General features: G+C 36.8%; 1 long non-coding RNA gene across 3 annotated transcripts in view; it reads right to left on the bottom strand.

Moving 5' to 3' along the window:
* Positions 1–18,669, bottom strand: part of LOC306807208 — a 70,803-nt gene extending 52,134 nt beyond the window's left edge. For 2 of the 3 annotated variants that reach the window (XR_013775660.1, XR_013775661.1), the window contains exon 1: positions 18,642–18,669. This is a non-coding gene — a long non-coding RNA (uncharacterized lncRNA). The remainder of the gene's footprint in view (positions 1–18,641) is intronic. The other variant, XR_013775662.1, reaches the window with a different exon arrangement.
* Positions 18,670–23,359: the final 4,690 nt, after the last annotated feature.

Here is a 23,359-nt window from a genome sequence, read left to right as displayed (position 1 = left end):
TTCACACTGTGTGGAAAGTTCAAAAGAACACATGAAAATTTGCTGCATTCCTTCACAGTGCTGGTTTAGATCATGAATATCAGATCTGAGCTTCTTATTTCAAAGGAGGATGAATGAGGAATCCTAAGGAATTACTTCCCCGTATCTTGAATCAAGACAATCATTTTGTAATCCATCTGGCAGATTTTTGATTAAAACAACATGAAAAAGATTTCCAGAGATACACATTCCATGGTAACAAGCTAAAACCACAGCCAAAGAAGCAGAAAAAAAGGTGTTGAGGTATACACAACTACACTTAAAAAAAAAAAAAATAGCATTTGTGTTGCATCCCCCTTCAAAATGGATAAATCATGACCTCTTTGTTGAAATGTATATAACTTCTACAGAATTCTCTGAACTGTTTTTGGCCTCTTCTGAAGATTGCAAGAATTTCTTTTAATATGTCAGACAGAAAAAGCATTCTATTGCTGAGAAAAGCAGAAGTGCCAGCCAAAGAAAGAAGGTTTTATAACCCAGGAAAAAGGTTGGACCAGCTAGCTGAGCCTCTGTATGATTCTGTGATTGCTAAGGAAATCAATTTGATTAATTTCTTCATTCAAAAGTGGAGGGTTTAATTCAACAACAAGCAAAACAGTACAGAACATGCAGCTGGCTTCATGTTCTTTTGCATTATTGCCTTTCCCAACATTTCAGCACTGGTGCAAGAAAGAGGGAAAGTGTGCAAGGTATCATCCTTTACACCTAAAAGGTTTGATTGGGATCAAAATGATAGGCTTCTGGATTGCTTTTTTTGTAAATTAAAGTAAATATTTTTTCCCTTAGTTTAGAGAAGTCAGAGGCCTTTCATCATCAAGAAACACTCCAAAATATAACTATTCATTTTCAAAATATGTTCATAAACAGATTTTATTTTCTTTCTGCTACAAGAGACAAATTCTATGGCAAGATTTTATTTTCAGCAATAGTTCCATGCTGAAACACCACAGGAGGGGCAGGACTTTGGTGCATCAAAGATTGAAGAGGCAACACAGATTCCCAAATAAGAGCAAATGTGAGCTATCAGAGTGCCTCTTTGAATTGCAACATCTGTTTTGAGAGATTTTGGGTTTTAGAAAGAATGTTGGAGAGGTTTCTCCAGAAAGCTGGTTTTGTGGGAAAACATATATCTCCTTTGAGGTGGGGCTGCTGTGTTTTTGGGGTTTTTTTTGTGGTTTTTTGTTTGTTTGTTTTATGTTTGTTTGTTTTTTGGTTTTTTGGGGTTTTTTTTTTGGTCCTATTAAATGTTATATCCATCTTCACTAAAGCAATTGGTAAGTAATGGAAGTTACTCATCCACACCAGCACTAATTACAGATTTAGATGTGACAAGGCTGCACAGAGATGTCTACAAACTGCTAAAGCTGGTACCCACAGTGGCTGGCTAGCAGCAGCAAAAGCATGGCTTCTCATTCTGCACTCTTAATACAGATTTAACCTAAGGAGCTTTGCAGCCCCACTCCCAGTAAAAAGGACAGTCTTTTGTTCTCAGAACTGTGCAGAAAACATTGTTATACCTGAGTGTGCACAAGCAGAAACCTGCTACTCACCTTGAGACCTTGTCAGAAATCAGAGGACAAAAGATGAAGCTCAGTGCTTGCCAAACAGTAAAAGATAAAATGTTGATCTTGTTCTTTAAAATGTGCTGTTTTTGAAAATAGGATGGAGAAAAAAAGCTTTTAAAACCTTGTCTCCCAAGAAAGCACGTCTCATTTGTTCATTTCCAAAGGGATTACCTTCAAAATGTAAGACATCTTTGATAGAGCTTGTTCTCATTTACTGAAAACAAATGAAAGAGAAAGCAACGAGGGAGAGAACAGAGATACCCTACATTACACACAACCAATACATTCTTTGCTAGCACAAGTTTAACTGAAAAATACTTTGTTTTCATGTTGTCTTCCCCAAGAGAATGCTGATATGGAACGAGTAGCAACTAAAGATGTGTCAGCTTCCAACCACCTGCAACTTGAAGATCTTCAGAGAATACTGGCAATGAACAGATAGTAACTCACTTCTGTGTGTGTGTTTGTGTGCCTGTACTTATCTCCCCCCCCCCCCCACCTAAAAATCAGCATCATGTTCTTGAAGTTATAAGATCTACACAAAAAAATCATCCCTAAGCATGAGAAAACTGACAGAAAAGTATCAGTCTGGAATTGCATAACAATCACCAAGAAAATGTCCATTCAGTTTGTTTCCTAACTTCCTGTTTACCCACTTGCAGCACCATATGAAAGCAGAATAATTTAGTAAATTATTCTGCTTTGATATAGTGTCATAGAATTATTAAGGTTAGAAAAGACATTCAAGATCAAGCCCAACTATGCACCCAGAACCCACACCACATTCACCATTAAATCATGTCCTCAAGTGCCACATTCACATGCAAAGTCCTTCTGAAAGTGGTAGATTTAATATTTATGATATAGTTTTTGTCCTATGCCTGCAGTTTGCTTTCCTGCTCATAAAAGGAAAGAAAGGTCGTCCTGAAGTTGACTTAGCACTAGTCACATCAGTTTCCTTTCTGCATCTAACAAGGTGATTTTCTTCTTTAAGAGAATAGCAGTCTAGTATCCAGTCAAATCCTGTTCTATCCTAGTTTTCTTCACAGCTTTCCAAAACCTGATGCACACAAAAATTCAGAGAATCAAAGATTTAGAAAAATCTCAAGACAGAGACTTGGAACAGAACAGTACAGCTACTACGTTTGTGTGCATTTTCCTTCTGTCTTACAGCAACAAAAATGTCAGAGGAAAAAAAATAACTAACTTTTAAAAGGACTAGCTGGGCTGGAGGAAGATAAGCATGTTAGGACAGGCTATGTGACCCAGGGAAGAAGCACAGGAGTGAGGGATCAGCCTCCTCATCTCTGAATCAGAGCAGCCTCTCCCCTCACTTGCTTCCTGAAGAAAGGAAGACTACCATATTTCACAAGACTGAGAAAGAAGGGGTATGTACACTCTATTATAAAAGGCAACATTTAAGAGAAGAGAGAGTAGAACTCCAGCAATGGATGAGTAAATGTAGAACAATATTTCCCAGACACCTCACTCCTTGAGCATATTCCAAAGATATGTCATCTTGCTGACTTAGCAACTAAATGCCACAATTCCAGAGCAAACAGCTGTTATTTTTGTTTTTCTGTATATGTGCTAATAACTAAAAAGGTGAGACCACCCTGCATGTTTTTTCTTCCAACTTCTACTATTTCACCTTTATAATAAAGGCTTTTCTCACTGATAAATATGAGAAATGACTCAATAACTATTATCTAGGAACATAAATAGAAGGCTGGTTAGGAACAGCATAAATCACCTTAAAGCAGGAAAGGTAGTTTTTTAAAAAAACCAAGAAAAAGGAAGTGCAGAACTGGAAGGCATTCCAGTCAGAATTTAGACTTTTCAGGAACCCATGTTTGAACAATGTCATTACAATCAAATCACTGCATAATTATAGAAGGAAATGTTTCCAAGCAAGTTTTTCTCATGCTGCTCCCAGACCTGTGCCAAACATGCAAGAATAAAGGCAAGAAGAAGGAAAAGTTTTACATAGGCTATTACTCTATTAACTTAACTAATCTGGGAAATATTAACAATAACTTATTCAGCCTAAATTGCAATTCTTTAATTGCTTTACCTAATAAAGAGCTGTTCTCAGTGCCCAGCCTTTCACAGCTGTTTTACAGCCTGTTGTGGGCACATTTTCAGGTAGGTTAAAGGAGCTGTCTCCTCAAAGCTCCAGCTTTAGTCCCAACTTCCTCAGAGCATCTCTAAGCACTCATTCATATGTCACAAACATAACCTAACTTCCCATCACCATACTGAATCCCTGAATTTCCCTCCCTGCTGGGGAGGGAGGACAGGAAGAACTGGATTAACAGCAGAAGGAGGAAGAAAGAATGATTATCCAAGTTCACCATAAGGCAAAGTGTTTTGCCAGGTGCTCTTTCACCAAAAGGGTGACTGCCAGAATGAGCAGAAAAAAACCCAAAATGATCTGATACTCAAACACCTAGTGGCCAGAATGACAATGAGCCTTGAATACAGCAATAAAATATTCTTACAAACCTGTTCATTTCTAAACATATTCCATTCATCAGTTCAAACAGTTGCAAAACTATACTTATCTATAAAAGTGGTTTGCTTCTCCTCCTCAACAATATGCACACAGATTAACAGAAATGAAACAAGGAAAAAAGAAGCATCAACCAAGTTATGGGATGTGTGTGTGTGTCACTAAGGACATAAATTTAGTCTGGAGAGGCTTAAAGAGCAAGCCATAAACATCTCACTACACAGGCAGGAATCATCAGTATTCTCCCAGCAGCTGCAACACGCTGCAGAGTAGGAGCTTGAATTCCCTCAAGCAGTTGACAGCACAGTAGTACATATGCAAAGTCTTCAGAGCCATAAGCCTTGCTTTAAAGTTAAGAGCACACACTGCATCTCAAGACAGCTTGCCAACTTTATTGGAAAAATATCAATGCACTGCTGTTGAAACCCTGTGCATGTATGTGCCTGTCTCACAAAAGGCTGAATGGCATCAAGTTAATAAACCTTAGCAGGCCTTTTCCTAAATCCATTACATGTTTTTAAATGCAGCAGCATTAAGGCAACTTCTAAATTACAGAGTGCTATGGCACGATATAGAACTGCAGTGAAGTTGTTTTGTAATCAACTACCTGTGATCTCCAAGATCTAAGGAGAATTGCAGTGGAGGAGTTAAAGGTTTAATCCAACTGTGAGGCTTTGATCTGCTAAAAAGACATTTTAGAGCTGAATCTGAAAAGAATCAGGGTTTCAGTCTGCTCTTCTTTGTTCAACCTTGTTCTGCTGCCTAACAAAACCTGCACATGCTACACTTGTGGTGGATTTGACTGAAAAGCTTTTATTTTACCAAACATTTCTAATGTATTACCTTGCATAGAAGCCTGCTATGTAAAAACTATCATATAAAAAAGCTTGCCATCCTCAGCACTCTAAGATTTTTCTTAGTATGATTAGTCATTTGAAAAACATGGAAGATCACAGACAAAAGAGAATTAGCAGTAATATTTCAGTTGGTTTGTTTATCCCCTCTCTTCTATGGCAGCACCAGGTTCTGAAGTGCTTCCCTTCTGAAGTCACCAACAGATTGTCAATCAAATTTCTACAATAAGTATCTTGTGTGTTGCAGTCACTTTCATTGAGTGTCACGGCCCAGGATGCTGGGCTCTTCTTTTTTTTTTTCCTCCCCCCAAAATGGATCTTTAAGAAAAGCTGAGTATAGATTCTCAAATTATCTAGGAATACCCAATATGCTTATATTCAAACTACAGTTAAGCTACTATAAACCTCTTGGTTTGAATATTTGAAATCCTTTTTACCCAAGGAATCTTTCAAGAAACCAAACACAAAACAAAACCTACCAAAAACCACCCAAACAAAATCTCCCACCAAACAGGATTATTACATGCTGTTGTCAGTATAATGATTCTAAAGAATTAGTAATTAGAAGGTTGTCTGGCCTGCTAAAATATTCTGTCCCTGCAAACAGTAAGGCTGTGCTTAAATAGATGTAAAGAACTAGCAAGTGCCCTAGCTGCTACTGAAAGGATCCAAATCATCAGCCACTATCAACATTCATTCCTGGAAAAATTGAACCAAGAATGATTTCTTGACATTTAAAATCACTTTATAGCCTAGATGGCTTTGTGGTCAGGATGTAAGGCCAATGGCTTTCCAAATAGCAAAAGACAGGCTCAGAAGAATTACTTCATGGAGGTAAATGTTACTGTCATGTGAGCAAAGTTTATGCAGGAAAGTAGGGCAATATAGAGGGGAGAACAGAAAACTGCATCTTCTGCAGCAGGGGAAGGGAGATTTCAAACAAGATTCAAAAGATTTAAACAAGATTCAAGGCAGATCACTGAGGGGAAAATGAATCAGAAAATAGCAGCAGAACATTGTAAGCAAGACCTGAACCATTTTAACAGCTCTATTGTTAAAACTCTGAATTTGTAAGTTTTCTATTATAATCTTTAGAAACCTTCCTTTGGTTTTGAGAACTGTGACTCCCTACAGTGGGGGAATAAGTTATCCTGATGGAATATTCCATCACACAGTATCTACCACAACAAGGGTAACTAGCTTGCCACATGATACAGTTTTCTGTTCCTCAGTGGACATTGATTGTTAGATTCAAACTTCCTCTAATGGCTGCAGTGCTGTCCCTACCTCTCTTCCTTCCCAAACTGTAATCAAGCTGTGGCATTAGCTACTTAGTAAATCCCTTTGTATTTGCTGTTCTTCACAGATTTCCTGTGCCTATATTATTCCCTTCCATCTTCATCTCTCTCCTCCCCTGCCACATTATCAGACTAATACTGTTCCTATGTCTAAGGTATCTGACCAGATATTTAACTTTAGTTAAGAGTAGCAACACATTCTCAAGTTCTATTTTTACTTATGAATTTTCTTGTTTAGAACAGTTGCTAAGTCTCTAAATTAAAATATTTTTCAAAAAAAGGAAAAAATAGGAAGCTAAAAAGTAATAAAGAGGTAGGAAAGGATCATCATTACCATTATACCTAAAGATAAATAGCAGGAGGAGGAGCAGAAAAATTTTGAAGTGATAGAATATAATTTCAATGGGGGAATAAGAATAATAAGCTGCTCTTAAAATAGCATAGAAGCACCTGGAAACCATTTAGTAGTCTTTTTGAGCTTCAAGGAATGACAGAGATCAGAAGATGAAGACTTAGACAATCCAATGACAGAGATCCGAGGATGAAGACTTAGATAATCCTACAGGAAAAGCACAAAAGCAAGACTATGAACTATGAAAAAACAGAGTTAAAAATCTTGTGTCTTATCATTTTACTTGCTAAATTCTGTAACCTGCTCCCAAGCACAGAATGGGTGAGGGTGGCTCATCTGATCCAGCCTCCCTGCTCAGGCAGAGCCATCCCAGGGCATGAAGCACAGGACTGCATCCAGATAGTGCTTAATTATCCCCAGAGAGGGAGATTCCACACCCTCTCTGGGCAACCTGCTCCTGTGTGTGGTCACCTGAATCAAAGTGTCCTTCCTTGTGTTCAAGTGGAACATTCTGTGCATCAGTTTCTGCCCATTACAGCTTGTCTTATTGCTTGGCAGTTTGCACCACAGCATCTCTAGATATTGTTGAGATCCTCTCTCAGTCATCTCCTCTTGAGGCTGAACAGCCTCAGCTCCTTCAACCTTTCCTCCTGAGAAAGATGCTCCATCCCTTCATTATCTTTGGAGCCCACCAGGATCTGCTCCAGGAGCTCTGTCTCTCTCCTGTGCTGATGAGGACAGGACTGGACACAGCATTCCAGATGTGCCTCACCAGGACTGGGGACAGGGGCAGGATCATCTCCCTGACCTGCTAAAACTGCTGTTCCTGACACACTCCATGGACCCTTGGCATTCCTGGCCACCAGGGCACACTGCTGGCACATGGTCAGCTTGGTGGCCACCAGGTCCTGCCCCACAGAGCTGGGTCCCAGCAGGTCAGCCCCAGCCTGTGCTGGTGCCTGGGGTTATTCCTCCCTGCCTTTACCTATTTTAAAATTCAGATAGTTCTTCTCTGCCCATCTCTCTATCTGCTGATAACTGCAGGAAAGAAAAGGATTAAAAAATCCTTAAATTACCTCTCCGTGTTCCTGTTGCCATTCTAATCTCTCTCCCCAATCAAATATATATACATGAATAATTATTTCAGCACCCCAGCTAGATCCTATATATTGCAGCTTGAATTATTGAAAGAGTATAAAAATGTTACTGCTTGATTAAAACAAATTTTAATTGCATTAAATGCAATTCCATTGGTATGGGCTTTGACAGGAAAGTAGGAAAAAAATTAAGAGGGAAAAAGCCTGTTGATTGAAATTCTACAGGAATAGCTCAGACCTTTCTACAGCAAGAAGTTGCTGCAAGAAATTACTGCAGAAATCATTCAACTTTCTACATTGTGGGGAAAACCACACAGCAAAAGCTGTCAGAGGAACAGCAGGGGTCAAGTTCCAATCATCCTCATTCCCTGGAACCCTCAGTGGAGGCTGAAGAGTTAAACTACCAAGCCTAGTTGATATTTTGCAAAGCCTTTCTTTTCACTTGCCAATTTACTAACAGGAAGAAAGATAGAGAGAAATTAAGTAATTCTGTTTTGCAGTGGTCCTATCTTGGTGAATCTAACTGAGGTACCTCAGTGCCAAGCCTTCAGCTCACAGATTTTGGTACATTCTAGAACTCCAGCAGCTCCAGCATTACCAAAATGAGCATGAGAAATACCAGCATTGGGTCTTATTGTTGTTGTGCATCTGTGTGTATTTGGTGACTACACACTGAATGGAAAAAAAAAATTAAATAGTGACATTGCTTACCAATGTGGTAACTCTAAAATGCACCCTAGTCTTGGGTATATTTATCAAAATATACCAGCTCAGGTCAGAAAGTTTTCTATATTTGAATGAATATGGGCACATTCATCATCATTTCATCTGGAAAAAAGAAATTCTAAGCAAATTTCAGAGAAAAACTCATCTTAAATAAAAGAATTAGCCCAAGTATTATAAAGACAAATAGAGACACTGGCTTAAAGTGGTGTCAATCATTTGCATAACCTTCTAAAACTCTGGGGTTAGAGTTTCTGTTAGAAATGATGAAGCAAATGACACCCAGTGCCATCAAAAACTTGCATGTGTTCAGTCTGTGTCATCTCATACAAGCTACTCTAGAGGGAATTAGAGTTGTGTATAAGGTTTTCAGAGCTCACGAGGCCATATCATGATGTTGCACACTGCAGCAAAAAAAAAAAAAAAAAAAAAAAAAAAAGCTCATACTTTAAAGATGAATAAATAATCAGGAGTTTCTGTAATCATCCCCTGTGCCTTAAAATCTTTGCAAAAATCAGATATCTACCTCAGTATGTGGAGTACAAGAACTTGAACTGATTCTATTCCCTCTACAGTTTAGCCACAACAGAGCTCCTTGCAGTGGGCAACAAATATTTAACACGTTGCTTTATCAGAGGCTTGTCATGGGAAATAACTTAAAGTAATTTATTTAATAAGATTGCCATGATAGCCAATAACATTTCAACAGGAAGGTTGCTCTTTGGACTAATTAAAACTAAAGCTTTTGAGACCTTTGTGCTTTTCTCCCCCAATCTCCCCCCACCCAAAGTGCCTTCAAAGGCATGAGAGATGAAGAGTCTTTCTGAGGTTGTTTACTAAAGGTAATTTGATAGAGTTTTGAGCTCTACTAATGAGCTCATGTGTCTTGCATATTAAATATTATGACAGAATAACTCTGGGAATACTGAGTCCTTGGTTGTTGGACTACATAAAGAACTGATCTTAGAAAGGTCCCAACACTCCCTCTATTCTTTGTGACTCAGTATTAAAATATTAATATTAATATTCCTACTTTATTTTTTCCTGCTTGCACTTTTTATCTCTCTGGACATGGCAGCAGGTTTTTGTTGTTTTTATTTTTTTTTTTAATATGTAAGCTGTGTTCTTTTTAATGCATGTAATTCACTGTAGACATAATACTCAAATTTTAAGGCAAATGTATTAACTTTATTTTTGTATTTATTATGAGTAACAGCAACGCTAAACAGAAAAAAAATATGGGAAGTATTTTAAATTTTTTCTTGGTTTAAAATTGACAAGTGCATTGCTAAACTCATCAACAGTTTCCAGGCCAAAAGACACTGTCCAAAACTTATTTTATGTAGGTTCCCTTACTGGAGTGAACAAAAATCACATTCTGATCTTGTTTCATCCTATATGCTACAAATACCTCACCCCCATAGGGGAAAGTTTAAAAAACCCCAAAACCACAAAGAATCAGTTGTATGGTCAGTTCAGTAATTTCATCCTATGGTGTCACTATCCCACAGATGAGTATATATTAGAATGGATATATGTGGCTGAAAATTGTGAAGATTAATGCAAGATTCTGTTGGCATAAAGTTCTCCTATGAACAATTTTTTCTTGCTCTATCTCAGGCAATTTTTCCTCTCATAAGGATGGGAGGGGAGAGCAGGAGGAATACAATATTGTTGAGTTTTACCTGTCATAAATGGTATAACATTCCCTCTGAAGTAATGAAAAGGCCTTAAACTCTTGCTAAGAAACACAGCAACAATTTCAACCACCAATCACTTACTTATTTTATGCCAAAGAGATGATAATAAAAATAATTTTGAAATTCTGCCTTCTCTTTTATGATTGCTGAAACAGAGGTATATCTTAATATAGCACATACATAGTCCAGTGTTTACATTCTGTATGGTTTTTCTTCTCTTAGATAAATTCCACAGCTAGTTAATAATTAATTATTTGCAAGTAGAATATGTCAGGATATATATACATATATAAACATAAAAAGTATCTAATCTTAAATGTTTCATTGAACACTGTTTCATTGAAATCTTGCTGAAGTAATTCCTGCAATAGTCTGGTTGGTGCAGAACTCCAGCATTAAAGGCACACTACATATAAATAATGCCACCAAGTCAAAGATTTTATTGTCTACTGGAACATCAGACAAATACAACAAATTTTTCTCATTTTTTAAAGTTAAATACAAAAAATAAACGGAGAGTAAAAGAAGTATCTCACTTCCAAAATGAAAGATCTCCCATTTTTTCTTTTCCCAAGATACATCTTATGAACTGAAATTTTAACGATATTTTTCGGGGATATTATTCCTACTATTCCTATTTAAACTCAAATAAGATTTTGTTTCTCTTCTTAATATGTTAAGAACCTGAAGTTCCTAAGAAAATTTGTTTCTGGTCAAGCACTATAATCAGAGTGATAGATTTATCAAGAAAATTCCTATGTCCAACTTTTCCCAGCCTTTGGGTTCACATTGCAGATCCTTTTTCAAAACCAGAAAATGAACACTTGAAAAGAAAGTAATTGTTGGCAAAATTAGAAGGTCCAAAAATGACAATTTTTTGTTAATTTGTTAAGTTAATTTCTTAACTTAAGAAGTCAAAGAGTTTTTATGTGCTTGTCTATTTTGACATGTTTTTCCTTAAAAAACCCCTTAATTTCTGCCAGCACATGACATTTAGTTCAAAGAACTACAAATTATATATTACAGATCCTTTTAAATATTTAGGTTGAAAATTTATTACCCAGACCAGTTAACTCTCTCATTTGTCCAGAAATGTCTTTCCATTTTACCTGATTAATTTCAAGTCACTAGCATGCAAGCAAAATTAAATAAGGGGTTTGTGAAAGCAACAGGGAAATATTTTCTTGAGATTGTTCAAGATATTTTTGAATTCCCAACAACATGATTTCTGAAGATTCTACCAGATACATCTGTTGTTTTGCTGCAATGCTAACACACTGAAAAACTTTCAGGTACCATGAGCCCTGATACTAAACAGGGCATGATTTTTATCCAAACATGTTATTTTTATTTTTATTTCTGCAGTTTCTGGAGATCACAAGGGATGCATTCTGCTGTCATCACTCACTGGTGAGGTTTTCTGCCACTACACCTTGAGCTACCATTTTTACACACCCACCTTTAAGGTTCATCAGCTACAGAAGTCACAAATCATGGAACCACAAGGTGGAACTGTTTATGGATGTGTTTAGCCCCTTTCAATCACTCCATGGTAGGAACAGAATGAAATAATTTAGAGACAGGCTAAAGTATGGTCAAGGCAATGGTCACAGGCTAACTACTTATTGTGTAAAAAACTCATCCCAAAGTGTTTTTTCTGGCCTATTTTTAGTCCATGTCTCAAAGTTTTTATGTGCTTAAATAGAGGATTAGGAGAAATGTGTTCAGCTGGTCACCCACAGAAAAATGTTCTGTGTGAAAGTTGCATGAAGGACAAGCACAAATGAAGAAATCAAGCAAAGAAAAATAAAACAACAATCACCCACCCCCCAAAAATCCACCACAACAGCAACAACAACAAAAAAATAAACAACAACAACAAAAATAAAACAAAAACAAGCAGGCAGAGGGGAAAAAAAAACCAAAACAAACAAAAAACCCCAAAATGCCTACATCAGGGAAAATTCATAAATGCTTATGCCAAATTCCTGAAAAGTATATTCACTATTTTTGCTACATTAATATTTTGAAGCAAGGAAATGAAGGAAAAGCAACAACTTAACAACTTGACTACAGACTTGACTCTTATTATGTCAGAAGGTGCACAGCAGGCAGTTTATTAATACATGTTTTGAATTAAATATATATTACATGGAAATTTTCCAGGGGTAGCAATATAACTTGTTCTGACCAGCTATGATTCCTAAAGCTGAGAATTAATTTGCATGTCATCCAGAACATCAAATACCTCTGATTTTCCACACTTTAATAATAAGAACTATTTCCAGACGCCAAATCATAAACCAAAATATGGTTCATAATTATTTACCAGAACTTCAGCAATTCACAACAGTTAAACTAATCCATCCTCCAGCAAGTCCTTGGTTGAAACAACACAGCTGTCTATAGCATATGAGCAATAAAGAGAGAAAAATAAAAACATATTTCAATAAAAATTATTAGAAAACTATCACATTGTTCCTACCACAAATCCCACATCCCTCTTTAGACAGGCAAATGCTATTGATTTACCTACTGACCAAGAACCATCTGTTCACTCCTCCTACTCCCTCTGCCCCTCCTTCTCTCTTTTTCTTTAAACAAAACAGTTCTTTTTAACCTTTTGAGGATAGTCCTCCCTAATTAGCACAAGCTAAAAGTAGCAGATATCACACAATTTTTGGCACAGCAGACCAAGCAGGAGCAATAGGCATTCAGAAATGACCAAACCCAGCTCTTGGACAACATTCAACTGAGCCCATTACAGAGACAGTAAAAGTTCAGGGTTTGGCTCAAGCAGACATAGTCCAGCTGTATGTGGCAGCTAACTCTCATAATCTTGTTTCAGATATTTTTTTTTTTTTTGCCTCAAGCATTACAATCTATTGAGCTTCAGCCACAAAGTCTAGCTTCTATAATTTCTTTCCCTTGTAGTAGGAGTAAGAAACTTATGCAACCCCTTGAATGACACTGAAGGTCATTTTTCAAAGAGGGAAATAAAAATCAAGGAAACTTGTCTATTTATCAAGTTAAAATTCTGTCTTAATAAAGCCCTGCTTCTTTCAGCTACTCATGCAGAATGCAATCTAAAGAAGCTGTGTCTTCTCATAATGTCAAAGTAAAAAAATGATGAATTATTTTTACAAATTCACAAGGAAATATAGTCTGATGATTCCTGCACTGATGATGCATCATCTATGTTATTTCCCATTTAGTGGCCTTCAGTAAGAATGTCTGTGATAAACTGATAAATAGCTGATAAAGTTATGCAGACATTTGTGGCTGAATTTCTAAAATCTTCTGTGCCTGCTCCATGAAAATAAGGATCTTGGTGTATTATTTATTAGTATTATGTCTTTCAAGTTACATGGGATATTAACTTGCTTGAACAGTCTTAGTTCAACAAGCAGAAAAAATTGCAGGGAAAAAAAAACCCATGAAAATGTGATCTTGATAAACCAGAAGTTTATTAATTAAGAAGTTTCAGGTTATTTTCTTACAGTTTTCTATATTATCTTTTCTCAAGCCACTCTACTCATGACAAGAATGTTTATACACTAATGTGTGCATATGCATATTCATTAATATTCTAGCAAGTAAAATATTAAAATCACAGACATATTCTACAAAACAAAGTTGATCTGAATACTGAGAAAAGGGAAATCTACAAGGTTTGCATTTCAAATGTCAACTTAGAAGCATTCTCATTAGAGTTTCCAAAGAAAACTATTCCAAAAGAAGTAGGGAATGCGTGAACTAAAGTCACACAACAAATTATTTGTCAGCTCTAGTTGGAAATGATCTTTTTGCATTTAATTGAATAAACATGATTCCAGCTTTTGTACTGTGAAGACAATTTCTGCAGCTGTGGCATTACAGAAGTGAGGAAATGCTGGATGAATACAGCAGACAAGGAATGCTTTTTCAGTCAGTGGGAACTTCACTGGAGTGCCACAACTTCTCAAACAGGGTAGAAAGTGGCTTAGCCACTGCCCTGGCAGCTCCCCCAGGACCTGCAGATGCATCTCATCAGGTGCCATGGTGCATCTTCAAGAGCCTCAGATGGCCTGAAGCTGATCTCTTGAACATTTGCCTTCTGGGCAGTGTGGCTGGAGCACTTGGCAGTGGAGAATCAGGTAACTCAGGTTTCTCCATGTCCCCAGTAACCAGGTCTGCTGTGTCCTTTTTCCTATTCTTCCTTTTATCACTGACATGCCTGTAGGAGCTTTTTTATTGCCCTTGAGACCCTTGGCCAGGTTTAACTCTGTCAGGGTTGAGTGGATAAATGTGGTGTGTGGTAGGGGGTAGGTTGCTTGGATTTGTTTGCTTACTTTGTTTTTTGTTGGGTTTTTATTTTTATTTTTTTTTTAGGATATAAAGATCAGTATTAAATAACATACTATATGAGGTCAGGGCATATTTGGTAAGAGAGTATCACTTTACTGGTGGGGAGAGAGGGAGGAAAAAAAAATCTCCATCCTAAGAATTTCCTAGAGTAGTTCATGGCTTTATCTTGTGTTTAGTAGTCAGTCCATATACTTGCACTGTTGATTTATTTCACTATTAGAATTTTCTAACTAAGGATGCTGAACTGTCTAACTTTTACTGCTCACTTCAAACTATTCTTATGAGCAACTGAACCTTGAGAAGATGTCAAAAGAAGAAAAATCTTACAAGCTTCTTTTCTGTTTAGTGGACTGTAAGCAATACAAATATTAAACAGACTGTGCATTTTAAGTATGCTATGAATAAAGATTCAAAATATTGAAAGAAAACCAGACAAAACAGCAAAATGGCTTTGAATACAATATAAGGGCTTGTTTGTTTTCTCCAAATAAACTATTTTTTTAAAATCAAACTAGGGAAAATATAAAACATGATGAAATTCTTAAATAAGAAATAAAAGTAAATCTAAGACATGTTCTAAGAGATATTTTGTTTATATTGTTATGCTACATTAGTAGAATACTTACAGGTAATTTTATAGGTCATCATTTGAGCAAACAAATCATAACACATTGTCAGACCACAAACAATAGAAGAAAGAATCCTTGGCAGTAAAATGCCAAAACAAATTATGAAGCACATATATTTCAGAGATGTTAGAAGAGGAAATAAATACAACCTCCAATAGAAATCTCTGAAATCATGCACTTAATAATAACCCATAAATTACAAGTAAGGAGGTCTTCTGTAGAGGTTTACTGTGGCATTAATTTATATGAAACTGAAGTACAAAAATATAATGATAATTAAAAACATAGTCAAATTGGAAAGCCAGGTGCAGCAAGTCTCAGAGTCAGAGTTTTTAATGTGCTAAAAGTAGCCATAGCTTGAAGCTCTTCTGACCCTTTTTGATTTGAAGTTTCTTTTACTACAGCTATTATATTATTGGGGTTGGAAAACTCTCTGGTGTGGGCAGTGGGAAGAATACTGATGATGTAATTCATGATTATGTAGATGGAGATTGTAATTGCTGACTTTTAAAAATGGCAGTAGCTAATTCCCCCATGACCTCTTTAAGCCAGTGGAAGCTGCTGAAGGAGATATCTTCATAGAGTAATTAGGAAGCTTGGGGATATGGCTCTCTCTGGAGGGTTATCTTAATTTTATATTCTGCTGTTAGTACTGCAGATTTTAATGCATCTAATAATTCCTTTTTTTACACATCATGATGTATCAGCTACAATACTGATACAAGGAGTAACAGAAGTGGGGAAAAAAGCAAAGGTGGTGGGCTGGGAAGCACAGATCTCCAATATCTAGTGAGATTCAATCTTCCACTATTACAATTCAGGCAGAGTTTTAGTGAGTCACATCCACAGTGCCCAGCCTGGCATCAAACCATATCAATAAATACACTAGTTGAGAAAATATTGTATTTGACAGTGTTCTCTACAAGTCACCAGCCAAGAGTACTCTGCAATGGGAAGAGGAAAGCAGTCACTGGTAAAAATGTAATAACATTGAATGAAGGTTCCATCTTCAGGAACAAAAAACATAAATTATTTCACTTCCCTTTCAAGAGACGTTTTCTACTATGATTCAGCTTCAGTTTCATTGGAAGCCCTGTAGTATATTCACCCTCAATTTGGATTTTTTTGTGGAGTAGACAGTAATGACTGAACCAAAGTGAATAAATCTCTCTCAGGTGAATTTAGGCTCATGCAATCCTAATTACAAATTAAATGCTGGAGGTAACCTTTACAGGTGAAATAAATATAAATGAACTGAAATCTGATTTATCCCACACTCTTTCAAAATAAATATTTGTTTCCACAGGATGTATTTTCTAGTTGATAGTTTCATGATCTTTTAATGGAGATAGTGTATGATATAATTTTTAAGGTTCTGAACAAAGTAATTTTTTGGGACATCAGGTCCAGCCCCTTGTTATGATAAGCACCACATCACAAACCCCTTCATTAAAAGGTACAATGGCTGTTTTTCTGCTAACTATAGAGGTTCAAAAGGAAGGATGCCAAGGTGTATATAGAAAATTCTTCCAACTATCTTAATTTTCTTATAACCACCTTTGTTTTTAAGTGAGGAAAAAGAGCTCTAATATACCAGCACGTGAGTCTCTGTCATTAACTATAGAAATTGATGAAGAGTGCAGCATGTCAATACCTAACAGAGATTACAGACCAGGCTGTTCAGGTACAAAGATCTAAAATTTGTCACTGACATGATAATTTCCGCATCACTGTCAAAGTACTCCAGTCCTGAGGTGTTAACCCAGGCTTTCTATTCCCACAATTGAGCACCCAAAATTATTTCTGTAAGATACCACAGGAAAAGTATGGGAGAAGTTTGCCTTTCTCATGTATAGGTGTTAAGTAGCAATTTTTTTTTTTTTCCTCCTTACCCCTTGTCTGTTCTTGAAACAAATTTATTTAGAAGTTTAATCTCTGAAATTAAAGTGAGAACTTTGGGAGAGCAATAAGGAGTCCACAGGACAAACACCAGACTTTTTAGTGATTTTTACACAAAATTCTTAGAAAGTAGACATCTAGGAATCATTCAAGAGCACAATGTTCTCAGAAGTTAAAAATTTCACATAATTGCTTCTACTTGAAATAGTTAAGACACTGAAAATTGCAGCTAACCTAGTAGAAAATTGAAGTCTCTGACTTTTTTTTTGGTGCAGTGTTTTTTTTTGTTTTTTTTTTTTCTGTATCTGTCAAGATCTGTACTAGCTACAATAATGGAGATAGCCAAGATGCAAATGGAAACGTTTTTAATGTACTGGATCTCCCATGTATCACAATTATTTTTACATTTGGTCTCATACATTAGATAATGTGAATATATAGAGTATAGATGAGTATCTGTATCCATAATCACTGGCAGACAATTCAGTTTGAAAAAAAATTAAAAAAAAAAAACCTGCCATAACAATGCCTAGGGAATCAGGAGTTCCATAAAAGTTTTCAAACAATAAAATACATCCAAAGAAACAAACCCTAAAGGCACAGAATAGAGTTTTGTGATGTTAGCATGTTTCTAAACAAACACAAAGAACTTAAGCTTATTTATTGTCTCCAGAGAATCACATTGAAGTTTCAATGGTGACAAAAGCAAAACACACTGCTGACATTTTTAATTTACCATAATGCAGCTGTTTAGAATTAAGTAAGAAATTGCAGTGCTCATAAGCATACCCATTATATTATTTGCTGCATTGTTGTCCCTGACAATACCTCAAGGTCTTCCTTCAGAGTGCAGTGAGAAATATTTGAGAATATCACAGATGCTTTTATTACAATCTTCCTTATACCCTCACACCATCAGTACAAAACTCCATTTTGCCATCTAAGAAAGAGGAATTAAATAATCCACCCACAAAATTTTTGTTAGAACAGTTTCCTTTAGAAAGGGAACTCATACTATTGCACATATCTGCCATTGGTCAACACTCAGGTTCATCTAACATAATTTGGTTATTTCTAATTAACAGAGATAACTACAAGAATTAAAATTAACCAATCATCTTCTGTCTCTATCTTTTTGTGTACACTGTGCATAGCCACAAAAAACCCAACAAACCAAAAAAAAAACCAAAATACAACAAAACAAAACAAACAACAAAAAACACTCCAAAGCACCCCCTAAACAAACAACCCCCCAAACCCCCACAGCAATGCAACAGCAACTTTTGTCACAGAAAATGTTGTAATGAAATGAATATTTAACAAGTTGATGTCAAGGTAAACCAGCATCCACTGTTCTCTCCCTGACACAGCCCAAAATCTCATCACACTATGAAATACATGGAGCCACAATTTTCCCTGAGTAAACCCATGCAATCTCACTGTACCTGAGTATGGCAAGGTGGTGGCAGTGGCAAATTCTACCAGCAGACACAAAAATCATGGTAATGAGTTGTATCCAGGAATTGTCCAAAACACCAACCCAGGAAGAACACAAAATGAAACCAGAGTGACTTGTAATACATCCATGAGCCATCCAGGATCAAGACTTGAGAAAAGATTACTCACAGTGTAGGTGTGGAGTCCATGCAGTCAGGGCAGCAAAGGGAACAGCTCAGAGCAAGGCTGGGCTCCCAAACCTGTGAGCAAGGCTTGGGTGTGAGTGCCACAGATGGGGCTGGGAGGAGTAATTGAGGCTCACTGATGTCTTCAAGCCCTGAGAATTGATCAGCTGCCTCATCAGCCTGAAGACAAGGCAGCTGGGACACCCTCCAGCAGCCTCCTAGTACCTGAAGGGGACCTGCAAGAAAACCAAAAAGGGATTAATTTTTTTTTTAATTTTATTTACAAGGGCATATGTTAATAGGATAAGGGGAGATGACTTTAATCTGGAAGAGGGTAGGTTTGTCTTAGATATTAGGAAGAAATTCTTCACTATGAAGATGGTGAGGCACTGGAACAGGTTGTTCAGAGAAAGGGGCAGAAAGTTTCTGATGCATTGAGAGGTTACCTAGATCAGAGGCTGAACAGAGTTAAAGAAATAAAGAAGGTATTTTTTTAGAAGGCCTTCAAAGGATTCACCTTGGGCAGTACAAGAGCCTGGCCATGGCTCTACCCAAGATGATCCAAGTCACGAATTTTCACAATTTTATAAGTTTTGGTCCATTTCCATATTGGGGTTAAATGTCCAATTCCAGGTTATGAAGTCCTGTCCTCCCAGATTATTCTCCCCAATTCTCTGCTGTTTGCATTTTTGGGCCTGAAGCTGCAGTGGTGTCCTTTGTTTTCAGGCTGGAAAAAGGATTGTTTTGTCCAACTCAACTGTGAAGAGAACTTGCTAACACTTTACATGAAGTTCAGAGTCACATACCAATGCAGTAGAGAATCTGGAAAAATATAAGTTAAAACTTAAGGCATCACCTCCATGGATGCAGGGAGGCATACAGGCAGTGAAAGAGGGGACAGACTACCCAGAATTGCAGGCACATTGTCTGAGTTTGAATGGACAGGGTTAGGCAAACCAGAGCTCAGGTGGAGCTGGGACAGAAGGACACGAAGAGCAACAAGAGTGGTTCTGGCTAAAAAAAAAGCTAAGAAAATCACAGATTAATCATAGAATTCATACCAGAAGCCATACATTCCCATCTTCTTCATCATGGTAATCCATCCACTCCTCTGTGCACAACCATATTCAGTACTTCCCATCCATGATTTGCCTTAGGTTCTTGTTCCTAAAATCTAAAATTCTAGCCAACAGGCTCAAAGAGATTTTAAGAGTTTCTAGAACTCTTAAAAAAAAAAAAATAAAATAAAAAAAAAAAAAAAATATATATATCTAAATCATCAGCAGCAGCCAGTTGGAAACAAGAAAGTGGGCTCTTTCCAGGAGCTGCCAACAAAAGCTGGCTGTCAGAGCTGGTGGAAGCAAAAGCCTCCAGAAGCCACCCCTCACCTGCAGCAGCAGGCTGCCAGAAGTTCCCCCAAGAAAGATGATCCCTGCAGAAGAAACATATGGAAGAAATTCCCTGAAGAAGCAGCCTAGAAACTGCTGTGACAACTGTTATATCTCTACTATCTGATTCCCTAGTTGCACTTAAGAGCAGGCACAGTGAGAACTAGTTGTTAGCACATGGGTGTTGTGAATTAATTTAAAGATGAGGAGTTGTCTCAGAGCCAGCCCACAGTCAAGTCTTGTATGTTGGAAAGGGGAAATTTTCTTAAGGATTCTGTGAGTTTTTCACAAGGCAGAGAGCTGTTCAGGAAATGCTGGCAACTAGAATTGAAATTGGAAACAAAAGATGCAGACAAAGCCATGGGTGTTTCTGTACCTGTCACAATCACACCAAAGAATCCCTGAGGACTTCTTGCAAGACTTACAAGACCCTCTACCAGTCCCACTACTAAAAAGCTCCTTGGGAAAGTTTACAGCAGTGTCCACACAGGCAGTCCTGTCAGATTTTCAATTGCCTGTAGCAACTAGCTCTGGCATCTATAAAACATACAGGTGGTGAAAATACATAGAAATAAACTGCATGTGGAAACAGCCACTGGCTATGTTTATATGAGTGAGAAGTGCTGCACAAATAGAACAGTTCTGAGGAGCAAAACAACTGTGCTGACAATGAGACATCAAAATTTCTTGTGCTCCAAGAGCTTTTACTTCAGTTCCATTCTGGTTTTATGAACTGCATGCTATTGGCAGCTACAGAACACTTGGTACATTCCTGGAGTGCATCTGCTCCCATGAACTCAGCTGAAAAAGACCCAGTTCATGCTTTCCTACTCTGGGAGGCTGTTCCATGCCATGAACTGGCAGTAGAAAGGAGATTTGTTTCAAAAAATTCAAACCCAAATGCTCATATAGTTGTGCTCATATTTTTCAGAAATGCAAAAGATTTTTCTGCTTTCAACCCATTTAACTCTACAACCTTTTAATTGTTTGGACTCCTTGGATGATAATATTGGCTTGTCACAGACATTGTGTAGTTTTTAGAGAAATTCCTTGTCCTTCCCAGGCTGGCTTCAGACACTGAGTGTAATGCTATTATGGTTTGTTAGATCAGCTCTGTCTGTGAGCTGTGTGACCTTGGAGCAAAAAACCCAGACATCCATGTAGGAGAGTGCTGAATGTGGCATACATAATGTACTCTGGCTAACACTGAGCTGGCCATCAATCATTCCTTGAAATTGTCCCAAAAATTAATGCTAGGAAACATTTGCACCCTAAGCATGTTGTGCCAATGACAAACAATATCTTTCAGGGTTCAGTGCCATCACAACTCTTAGCACATGTCAAGTTTTGAAACTAAAACTTGAGGTTTGCAGCACAGTTCCTTATGCATTTCCAGCCACTGAGCATATCAGTGACTATAACAGAGAGATGGGGTTGGATGAAAATTTTGGAATGCAGAGAAAAGAAATATATAATACTGTTTAATTTTAAATGCTGGTAAGCTTTCCTCTCCAGAAATTAGATTCTACACTCAATCCTCTTAATAAGGAATAAGTATCTAACAATTGCATTCTGCCAGTGAGATCTCTCTGCCTGAGAGGTCACAAGAAATTATCAAATTGTTCATTGTTTATATACAATTTAAGATATCTCTTAAATAAAATTAATCAAATTAGGAAAATTAATGGAATTACTAAAATTTATACAGTTTGTATATACAATATTTTCCTATAACTATAAACAACCTTTCAAACTTACTACAGGCTATGGGTTACTCAACTATATTAGCTGAAAGCATTTTTAAACCATAGAAAATTTCCATTTTGGAATTATGATTTAACTTTTTAGGAGAAGCAGTGAACAAATACTTTATATCAGACTTTCACCACTACACAGGTTCCTGTCAAAGCTTTTTAAGGATTTGGATTAGGATGCATAAATTTCTCTTTCCTTTTTCATCTCAATTTATTGAGATGGTAAATAGGTACTCTGTGTTGTTAAAATGTTCCTGCTATGGAAATAATTTGTATTTTCAATACTGGAACAGTACTCAGATACTGTAATGACACACTAAATATAAATATTGCATACAGAAATGACAGATGCCAGAGCTTGGTTTGTCTTTTCTGTGAAAGGCCTGTTACAGCATTCCTTTCTAGTTAAAACATCACTGTAGCCACTGGCCTTGTCAAATCTGTTTTTTTAAAGTACTGCCAGAAAGATCTTGAATTATTGGAATAATGTCCTTCAAACATTGTAGAGATTCTTTCTTGTTTTTCATCTGCCCCACAGAAAACTTCAGCTGTAACAACCACCAGCTAAAAAACCTTATTCTTGTTAAGGGAATCTCTTCAGGAAAATCTTTTTAGGTTCTTGGCACTCTAGCAGTTTGTACTGTAGATAATGTGATGGAGACTGACAAACAGATCAGACAGTAAAAACACTCTTGCTTGTGGACCTAAAAGAACAGAAGAGTCTAGAGAATAACTGAACACCCTTTTAAATGTTAGCATCAATGAAGGAGTTTCAACTATTTGCCAGCATTTTTCCACTTGTTTGGGTTTTTTTTCCCTGTTGTTTCAAATCTCATATTTTGTTTATATTTCACTGCACCGTGATATTGCCTCTTTGAAAATTGCAGACAAAGTGAGACAGATCTCTTGAATGTGGAATTACCAAGGGAATAGTTTATCAGTATGCTATGGGCAGGTGTAGATCTCAGGACTTTCTGCCTCCTCTGCTGTGGGAGATCTGTTAATAATGTGCACAACAAGTAGAGAAAACCAGCTACAAAGTACTGCAACTATCCAGATACATTTGAGAAATACACTGGGAGAGAAAGTCAAAGCAGTACTTGTGAATCAGCAGGTCTGCAGTTTACCAGAAGCTAACATGATTTTTTGGAGAGCACAATATCTTTCTGTGCTGCCCCAAAATAAAAAATAAAATCTTATAAATGCATTATAATCAGTAAAGAAGGACATCTATTTCTGGTTTTTTTTTTTTTTCGTTTGTTTATTTTTTAATTATTAAGCCTAGTTTCCCCCACCCCTCTTAATTTCTGTGGCAGGAGATTGGTTTTGCTTTCTTTTGTTGGACAGAAAATGCTAGAACTTAGAACAAATAAATTTGCTGTGTTGTTGTTTTACATCTTAATTGCATTCAAAAGATTTTCTTTTTTTTTTTTTTTTTCATGCATGGTAATTTTGAGCATATTGCTTATACTGTAATCAAATGTAATCAAATATGTGGTTATTATCTGTAAGGTAATGAATGAGGAAAAATGTGTTATGTTTTTAATAATTGTGGAATTCAAAAATAAAAGTTTTTAAGC

This window comes from Erithacus rubecula, assembly GCF_903797595.1.
Source record: "Erithacus rubecula genome assembly, chromosome: 1".
Classification (NCBI taxonomy): domain Eukaryota; kingdom Metazoa; phylum Chordata; class Aves; order Passeriformes; family Muscicapidae; genus Erithacus; species Erithacus rubecula.
This window is presented reverse-complemented; position numbering and strand designations above follow the sequence as displayed.